The sequence below is a fragment of the Lutjanus erythropterus genome, chromosome 4 (assembly GCF_056507025.1).
Source record: "Lutjanus erythropterus isolate fLutEry1 chromosome 4, fLutEry1.hap2, whole genome shotgun sequence".
In the NCBI taxonomy this organism is placed as follows: domain Eukaryota; kingdom Metazoa; phylum Chordata; class Actinopteri; order Lutjaniformes; family Lutjanidae; genus Lutjanus; species Lutjanus erythropterus.
This window is the reverse complement of record NC_139320.1, coordinates 32,843,352-32,853,202: the sequence shown is the minus strand read 5'-3', so window position 1 is coordinate 32,853,202 and position 9,851 is coordinate 32,843,352.

The window sequence follows — 9,851 nt, the reverse complement described above, 5'->3', positions numbered from 1 at the left end:
AGGTATTGAGTTCTGACACCCAGACCTGATCCTTGGTGTGTCTGTTATTTAGTCATCTATTGACTAAACTGCTTGTAAGTTGGGATGAGTCAGGATCAGACTGAGCTCAGTTTTTGAGTGAAAAGAAAATGCCTTCAAGTCTGGATGGAGGGCTAAACTTGAAGAAAGAGGCATTTTACTCTTAAACAGTGGAAGCACAACAACCAGTGTAAAGGTCTTGAATTGAATGAGTGTTTGTTGTTTTGGTTCATAGATTAAACTTGCTCTGGTTTTAGGGTCTCCTTCCACATTTGCTGTGTTGTGCAGTGGATACAAAAGTCCCAAATAGAGCCCAAAGACTTGGGAAGAGTTTTCCACTCCAGAATGTGAATGAACTTTAAACGCAAAGGCGGAACTTATTAGGCTTCCTTAATCTGAGGAAGAATGTCTCTTGGAAAATTACCTATTATTTTGTACACCAGTCAAGTTTTAACATAAGAAAATAACTGTCTAATCAGAACTGAGTAACATCAAACAAGCCTGAAAGCTACAGACTTATGAAGGAGAAGCTTCGAAGCTGTATGTGTGAACGAGGTGCAACAGCATCACTGTGTACCGTCTTCTCCACAGTTTAACACTCAGGTTAATCTGCTGCATTATGACCATTGTCTTCGGTAAAGTGTCACGGAATATTCCTTTAGACATGATATCACTGGCATCTCTTTCCACTTATTCCTGTCACTTTGTTTTTGTTTTGATCAGAAGTGATCACATGTTTCAGTAAGCTTCACTGTATCTATACGACCTCATGTGTTTGTAACCTGACTGATGTTTTGTTTCTGCTGCTTTATTTGTGTTTTTAGGGTTCAGCTTTCCTTCATTATGACAAGCTCAGGCTGGGATTTTTATCCGATCAGTTCAATCACATTTAGCAATCAGAGTGACAGTTCCTACGTCAGCTTCACGAAGCACATACGTGGTCTGATATCACGTTACATACTGTTTAGTAACCAGCCAGATCTAAAGGTCCAGGACACCAAAACGCAGGCTGTCAGCGTAGTTTTTTTTTCTATTACATGACTGTTTTGCTGCAAGCATTTACCCCCTGTATGGTGGAGAGCCTTCAAAGATTTACTTGCCAAATGGAAAATCTACCTGTATTTGCTAATTTGTTCATCTCTGACCGTGTCACTTTGTCATCTGATCAGCTCTTCTGAACGGCCCTTACAGAGACCACTGATCAAACAACCGATATGTTGGGCTTTGTTCAGTATCTTAGAGGTATTTGTTAAAACATTTAGACTTGTTCGACCTCATGCAAGTTGTCCACTCAGCTGTGATTAGAAGGGACTTGGTCAACTGGTTTAAAAGACCGGTTGATTCCTGCAGGGGTTTTCCATTGCCTCATATGGCCACAGCGAGTCAAACCATGCCGTGTTGTTTTGCATTTCAATTACCAGTTTTAAATGCACCAAGTCATGCCAAGGATGCCAAGTGGGTTGCAGTGTTGTCAGATGGGCTTGGCAATTGTCCATCCATCCATTTTCTTCTGCTTATCCAGGGTTAGGTCATGGTGACAGCAGGCTAAGCAGGGTGTTCTAGACTTCCCAGCAACACTTTCCAGGTCCTCCTGAGGCCTTTCCAGGCCAGGAGAGACAAGCAATCCCTCCAGTGAGTTCTGGGGTCTCCTCCCTGATGGACATGTCTAGAAAAACTCCAAATCAACTCCTCACCCTTTCTCTAAGACTGAGCCAAGACATCTTACAAAGGAAACTCATTTCGGCCAGTTGTTTCCTGTCTTTCAGTCAGTAGTCAAAGGTGAGGGTTGGAGCTTTGCCTTCTGGCTCAGCTCCTTCTGAACTATGACGGTCAGGTACAATGCCCCCATTCCTGCGTATGTGGCACCAATCCACATTCACACTCCATTTTACTGTCACTCGTGAACAAGACTCCAAAGAGCTTAAACACCAAGTCAAGTCACTCCACACCCGGGGGAAGAAATCCACTGTTTTCGAAATGAGAACCCTGACCTCAGACTTGGAGATTCTGACTCTCATCGTCCTTTTTAAACATTGAATGTTAGCTTCCTGTTTTAGACGTATTTTGTCGTCCTGTGTCCCATTTTTCATTAATAAGTGGTGGATACCAAGCAGAATCTGCTTGTGTGCTGCTTTTAAACACCATCGACCCAAGCCAAGCTCATCATCGCAAAAGCAAAACCTTAAAGATGCAAATCCCTGCTCCACTGGGCCGACAAACTGAGTCAAACCGAGTCTAATTGTGTGCTGATTACTGGCCTCATTCTTATGGCTAAGAAAAAACTGAAACCTGGAACATCATCAACTACCAACTACCAATCAGATCAGAAACTGTTAAACACTATTAATAACAAATTATCTTTATAATGCAGTACAGCTCTCAGTGAAGGAAAAGAAACACTAAAAGTTACCTTTCATCAGCATTTCTAAAATGTGAAGCATGAAACTTTAATTTTGCAGCAGATCAAATCTGAAAATCTTTTCATTTTAACAGATTAAATACAGGATCAATCATGTTTTGGGCACTGATCAGTTATAGCTACAATAAAGCTTTGATTGTGCCCGTATCCAAGCATCATGGGAGTTGTAGTTGGTGCTGAGCTGGTTGTGTTGAAGGCAAGTTGGACTCATTTTATGTTTCCTTTGTGTCCCAAACATTTCCAGAAAAATGCCAAAAAACCTGCAAATATCTGACCGGCAATGTCATGCATCCATATCCTCATCCTCAAGTGCAATTAGTGGAAATACACACACACACACACACACACACACACACACACACACACACACACACACACACACACACACATATACATCATGTAGCAGACACTACAGCTTTGTTAAAACTGGTTTTTAGTGAGACACACACAGATCACAGACATTAAACCTCCACTGAATCCCACAAACCAACACAAACACACACTCACTCTCACACACACACACACACACACACACTCAGAGGTTTTTCACACCATCAAAGTGCCACACACTCTCCTGCTCGGTGGAAATGTAATCAGTGTGTTGTTCTTCTGAGCTCCATGACCTTTGACCTTACTCTGCTCTCGACTGTGAGTTTTTATTTTGTTTCTCTGTATCTTTGCTGCTCTGCTTTATTCTGACGATGGATTTCTTTATGCAATGTTTGACGTGGATGGTTTAACCCTTCAGATGGCAGCTCCTCCCCCGTCTATGAAGGTTCTCCACTATAATTCACTGTACAGTAGAGTCATCATAAAGTCTTTTAACCAGAACCTCTCACAGTCTCAGTGAGTTACTGTAAGTCTTCTCTTGACATTGCATACATTTGCTTATGTGCTTTAATTATAAACACAATGAGTCTTGGGTACAGCAGTGATTTGGTAACAGGTAAATTGAGGTGCCATCTGCATAACGGGAGAACTGGTTGAAAAATAACCAGAACCTTGAGGAACTCCACTCACATTAAGATTGTCAACAGCACAGTGTGCCTTAAGAAGGCGCTAATTCCTTGAAAGCTGACATGTTGCACTCATTATTTCCAGTTACTGGAGTCAGAAATTCCTTTATGAGTTGGACCGTTCAGTTTTCTGGTGCACACAAATGCAGCACTTAAGACCACTCAGAACTTAATATTAACGTCTTGTAATAAAAAAGTAGAGACCAGTATCATAGCATTTTGTGAGACAGAATGTTATCTAGATTGCATGAAACAAAGTTAGATGAATCTCATTTATGTAGTGTAAAAATGCTGATGTCATCGTACTGGATTTTATTTCACAAAAATTCAATGTGAATTCTTTTTTTATTAGTTATTTCCCCAATTATTGTTAATAATTTGTAATAATTGTAGGGTGGAGTGAGGGGGAAGCATGAACCTTTTCGGCTTCTGGAGGGGGAGCATGCCAGAATAATTTTAGGAACCACTGTGTTAATCTAAGTCGACTGCACCATGATTTAACACACAGTCACTTGTGTTCTCAACTGGCACAGATCCGATGTTGGAGGAAAAGTTAGAGGCTCAACAAAGTCAGCTGGAATCATCCTCAGGAGACAAAGTCTGTACAAAATTTAATAACAAATAATACTTATTTACTCCTAATACAGTTATTCAATATTTCAGTCTAGACCGAGGTGAAGGACTGTCCCACCAAGACAGGTGTTTTAATGCACTTTAGGGAAATTATTATTTTAATTTTGCATCATTGTGCAACATAAAAACTGACTTCAACCTAAATGGATGGGACAATAATGATTCATGTTGGATTTATCATATTACATCACATCATCCATATCACACACAAATAAACAAAAGGCAAAAACAATGAAAAATACACAACAAAGCAAAAACATCGTAAAGGATGTGACAAGACAAAAACACTGTAAAAGATGGAGAAGAACGAGACAAAAATGACTTAGAGAAAAAAAAAAAGTAACATGATGAAAACAATAACAAGACAGAAACAAAGTAAAGGATGTCTGAGAACGATGTCAAATACATTAGTTTGAAATCAGGATAAAATTCTCATGTCAGTTCACTGCTGTGAGACTGATTTGCGACAGTAATGCGCTCAAAAGTTATTGGGCTGTTTGTAAAAGTCAGAGTGCAAGAAAGTTCTCATGTTGTTTTCAAAAGGCTGATGTTGGGCTTTAATTATCTGCAGCCGCCCTGCCTTCAGTCAGAGACAGTAATCTGTGCTGCAGTGTTCTGTCGGTGGAGTGTATGAAATATTAATGTTAAAATTACAGACTCACTCCACAGCATCATGATTTTAAACCCTGTGTAACCACACTGGATCTGTTCGTTGTTTATAGGGAGAGGGAAGGGAAAGATGTCACTATTAATACGTGAAAAACATGGACGCCTCCCTTCACAGACGTGAGATGAATTTAATAAGCAAACTCCTGTGAGGAAAAGGTCATCTGAAAACTTCAAACTGAGTGCAGGTGATGGCATTTAAATGAACATTTCAGTGGTCACTGGGTCAAAGCTACTATCAGACACGTGTTTCTATGTTTATTTAATTTTCCCACAGAAAATCAATAAAGTCTAATCAACAGACAGTATTGGAGCAGTTACCAGTCACTGCCAGCAGAGGGCAGCAGATTGAGAGGGAGCAGCAGCTCTGTTGTCAGCAGTGATGGAAAGAGTACTGAAAAACTGTACTCAAATACAAGTTACATCACTAAAATATTACTCAGTTACAAATAAATGTGTAAGAAAACTACTAAGTAAAAGTATGAAATACGAGTATAAGTGAATTTTTAACTGTTGATGTTTAATACAGAAACTAAAGAAAACTAAATGAAATCATTTTTAATGTTTAGAGTGTAAATCTGACAGGATGAGGACACGGTGAAGATTCTTCACTGTCTGCAAACAAACTCATCCTGCTTTACAAAACCACACAGTTAAAACAACCAAAGAGCTCATATGAGCAAGTGTAAATTAAATTTAAAATCAAATTATAATGATAACGTCATAACTTTTGAAAGAAGATACACATTCTTCTTCTCTCAAACTGAGTCAACAGTGACGTTCCAGAAGTGAAAATCCTGTCCAGTCATATTCTGCAATTTAGATTATTATTCGTGATGATCTGTTACTCCTCTCCTCATCTCCTCTCCTTGCATGGTTTATTTCCTCCTCCCCTCTCCTCTCTTCTCATGCTTCGTTTCCTCCCCCCTCCCTCTCTTCCTCTGTGGTATTTGTTGGTGTCCTGGTGTCTCAGCACCTGTCCTCCACCTGCTCTCGTCCCTCCGTCTCCTTGTTTCCTGCTGAGTTTCGGCTCATGCTCAAACATCCATCATGGTCCAAATATAAACTGAACATATGCTGTTTGTGTTGCCAACACTGAAGACAGGAGCCTCACTGACCAGGCAGGAAATCAGCTGACAAGAGCTCGACTCACCTGGACAGACTCACCTGGACAGACTCACCTGGACAGACTCACCTGGACAGACGCTCTAAAGTACTACTAAAGTATCAGTTAGGGACTTTTCATAATTGCTGCTAGTTTTATCAGTGATCATCAGAGAATATCAGTGAACTGGACGCAGGTCACATGGTGTTAAACAGATAGTTAACATTGTGAAACAACAGCAGTTTGGTTTAATAAAGCATCATAGTTTGGGTTAAAATAAGTACACTACATATATCACATGTCACAGTCGTACCGTGCACCTAATTATCCGTTATTGAGAACTGGGACAGATAATGTCTTACAACAAATGCTTTAGAAATTATTAATACCAACAGTTTAATTCCAGTTTTTTGGTGAAAAATTATCCTTTAAAGATTTATATATATGAAATATATGTTATTTATGAAATGTTTTAGTTTGCTTTAATTTTTTAACTCCTAAACTTGTCTCAGACAAGAATTCATAACTTCAAACAATTAAAAATGTGTTAAAATCCTTACAATACTCTGATACTTACTGATGACATAGGTGTAAATTAATCAACTTTTATTTAATTTCTTTTAAAATATCTATTTAAAACATATATTCTTTATGAGAATTTTGGCCCCCTGTTGTGTCCAAAACAAAAATCTGATTTAATCAGGCATAAAAAGGGTAAGCTATACCTTAAGGACCCCTGTCTCACTTCCTGCTTTAAAAAAAGGCAGGGATGCTGTTCAAGCACTGGTAAACTTTCTATTTTTAGACAAATTCATTCAATAATATTAGATGTGTCTCAAACCTAACATGTAGTCTAACTCTGTAGTACTTCTGAGTCAAAGCTAAATAAGAATTATGGTTTAAAATATTGTGATTAACATTAAGACCAACATTTAAAAAAGGGGGAAAGTTGACTGACGTTCCAAAGGGGGGCGGCACGGTGGTTAGCACTGCCGCCTCACAGCAAGAAGATCCTGAGTTCTATCCCCCGGCTTGCTGGGGCGGGGCCTTTCTGTGCGGAGTTTGCATGTTCTCCCTTTGTCTGCGTGGGTTCTCTCTGGGTCCTACGGCTTCCTCCCACAGTCCAAAGACATGCATGCTAGGTTAATTGATGACTCTAAATTGCCCGTAGGTTTGAATGTGAGTGTGAGTGGTTGTTTGTCTCTATGTGTCAGCCCTGTGATGAACTGGCGACTTGTCCAGGGTGTACACCGCCTCTCACCCAATGTCAGCTGGGATAGGCTCCAGCAGCCCGCGACCCTTACGGAATAAGCGGTTACAGAAAATGAATGAATGAAATAAAATAATCACCTCTCAATTTAGCTAATGTTTTCTGCTAGCGAATCCACATCAGTCTAGCAAGGTACATCTGATAGCTAATGTTCACAAAGCACTTTCCAACTAGTTTGCTAATAATTGATATAGATTAGCTAGCAGGTTAGCTAGCATTTTGCTAACATTAGCTAACTTAAAATGTGGTACAGGTCCTACATCAACATCTTTTAGTTATTTAGTTCCCTCTTTACCATAGATGAGTCGAGCACAGTCATAGCCAGCAAATTACATCTGATAGTTAACTACCTAATTAGCTTGCTAATAGTCTAGCAGGTTAACAAGCATTTTGCTAAAATAAGTTAACTTAAAATTTGACTATATGTCCCGTTTCAACATAGGCGAGCCAAGCAGACAGCAAATACAAGAAACAGGAAAGGAGAAAGTTGACTGAGATTTCAAGGGTCACTTGACCCAGGTCTCCCCTAACAGTTTCAGTGCAGGACTTTTACATGCTTGTTTTGTTTTTTTCATAGTGTGGTATTAGTACTTTTACTGTATTAAAGGATCTGAATACTTCAGATACAACCTTCTTCACAAATTTCTTCCAGCTGCTTTCACTTGTACTCACAGCCAATCACAGCACAGTAGCTGCAGCCAATCACAGCACAGTGGGGCGTGACAAGGTGAAACAGTGTTGGGGAAAAAAAATAACACGGTTAAAATGGTTGCCATCACATAGTCACATCTTAAATTAGCTAATGTTTAAAAAAATATTGCTGAATGGTTAGCAAATCTACATAAATCACTTCGAAGTTACATAGGATAACTAATGTTAGATAAACACTAGCTTCCTAACGATTGATGCAGATGAACTAGAACACTGTTATCTACCAATTTGCTAACATTTGCTAAGTGACAATGTTTTACAGGTCCCACAGCAACATCTTTTAACAATCTTCAAAATGTGATTTTCATTTCAAAATAGAGCTAAACACTGTCGTTAGCAAGTAAACTACATCTGATAGCTAATATTAACACTACCTAACTAGCATGCTAACATTGATGTAGATTACTTAACGAGTACAGGAAACAGGAAAGGATAAAGCTGATGGATGTTCCAAAAGGGGTTGGACTTGGGAAGGGTCAATTGACCCTGGTCTCCCCTAATATTTTGAAACAGGACTTTTTTTTTAATGTAATTAGTGCTTTTATAGTGTGGTATTAGTGCTTTTACTTTTACTGATAGACGTTGGGGGTTCAATTCCCTCTGGGTATCCTCCTAAGATGCCTTGCGGGGGAGTAACTGCCCCGCTCCTCAAACCATCCTCATCATCCTCATCATCCTCATCATGTCACCTTAAAAACTCCTCGGGCGGTGACGTCACGTGGGCTGCAGCAACACGGCGCGAGGCGAGCAGAGAGAGAGAGAGAGAGAGCAGCGCGCGGACACAGCAGCAGCAGCACAGGTGAACGCACGAGCCTGAACGTCCGCAGGAGGAAGAAAAAAAACACCACCGAAGAAGAAGAAGAAGGAGCAGAAGCAGCAGCAGGAGGAGAGCCGCTCAGCTCCTGCAGGAGGACCTGAGAGAAACACCGCGGCCGTCTGTTCTGTTTTCACCGCGCCGGTCGGTTCCTCCCGGTGCCTCCTCCCTCTTTCCTCCTCCTTCCTCCTCCTCCTCCTCCTCCTCCTCTCTCCGCCGGTATTGATCATCAGCGGCTGATCTGATCAGATTCTCTCTGAGGCTCGACGCTTGTTGACTCCAGCTGCTTCAGGAAGGAAGGAGTCAAGGACGGATAGAAGGAAGGAGAGGAGGCGAGTGGATTTGTGACGGGGGCGAGAGGAGCAGCTCACCTACCGAACCTCACTGACCGGACCGGACCGGACTGAGCCGAACCGAACCGAACCGAACAGCAGCGGGAGATGGAGGGCAAAGAGAAGGCACCGGCAGGTAGGAGGCAGGATGGAGGGAAGTTTACTGAGGGAGGAAGTTGGAGGGTGGAGATGTTGCTGGGATGGATGGATGGATGGATGGATGGATGGATGATGGAGGGATGGATGGATGATGGAAGGATGGGTGGAGGGAGGAGTGATGCATGTTGGGTACCAGTGTACTGCGGTATCCTGCTGCTCACATCCTGAATGCAGCTGCACTGGAGCTTTTAGGTGTGGTTATTATGGGATGGGGTGCAGTGTGTGTGTGTGTGTGTGTGTGTGTGTGTATGTATTTGTTTTTATCCAAACGGCTGAGAGAAGCCTGATGCAGCAAAACACTGAGAGAGACAGACAGACAGACCGACAGACAGACAGGTGGTCAGAGAGACAGACTGCAGTCTGACGCTGCAGGGAGACAGGTACGAGCGCAAATAGAGACGAAGAAAAGACGTGGACAGGGTTGTAAGGGACAGAGAGACAGTTTGATGGGATGTGAGACAGGTGAGGTGCGGAGAGACAGTCTGACAGAGAGAGGTGTGACAGACAGGACAGGTGACAGACAGGTAATGGGTCAGAGAGACAGACAGGTGAGGTGCAGATAGTCAGGTATAAAGTCTGACAAAGACAGGAGTGACAGACAGGAAAGGTAACAAGTGGTCAAAGGACTGAGAGACAGACAGGATGTCAGAGAGACAGATAGAAGAGCTCTTGAACAGATATGAAGCAGGTGAGACAGGTATGATGGTA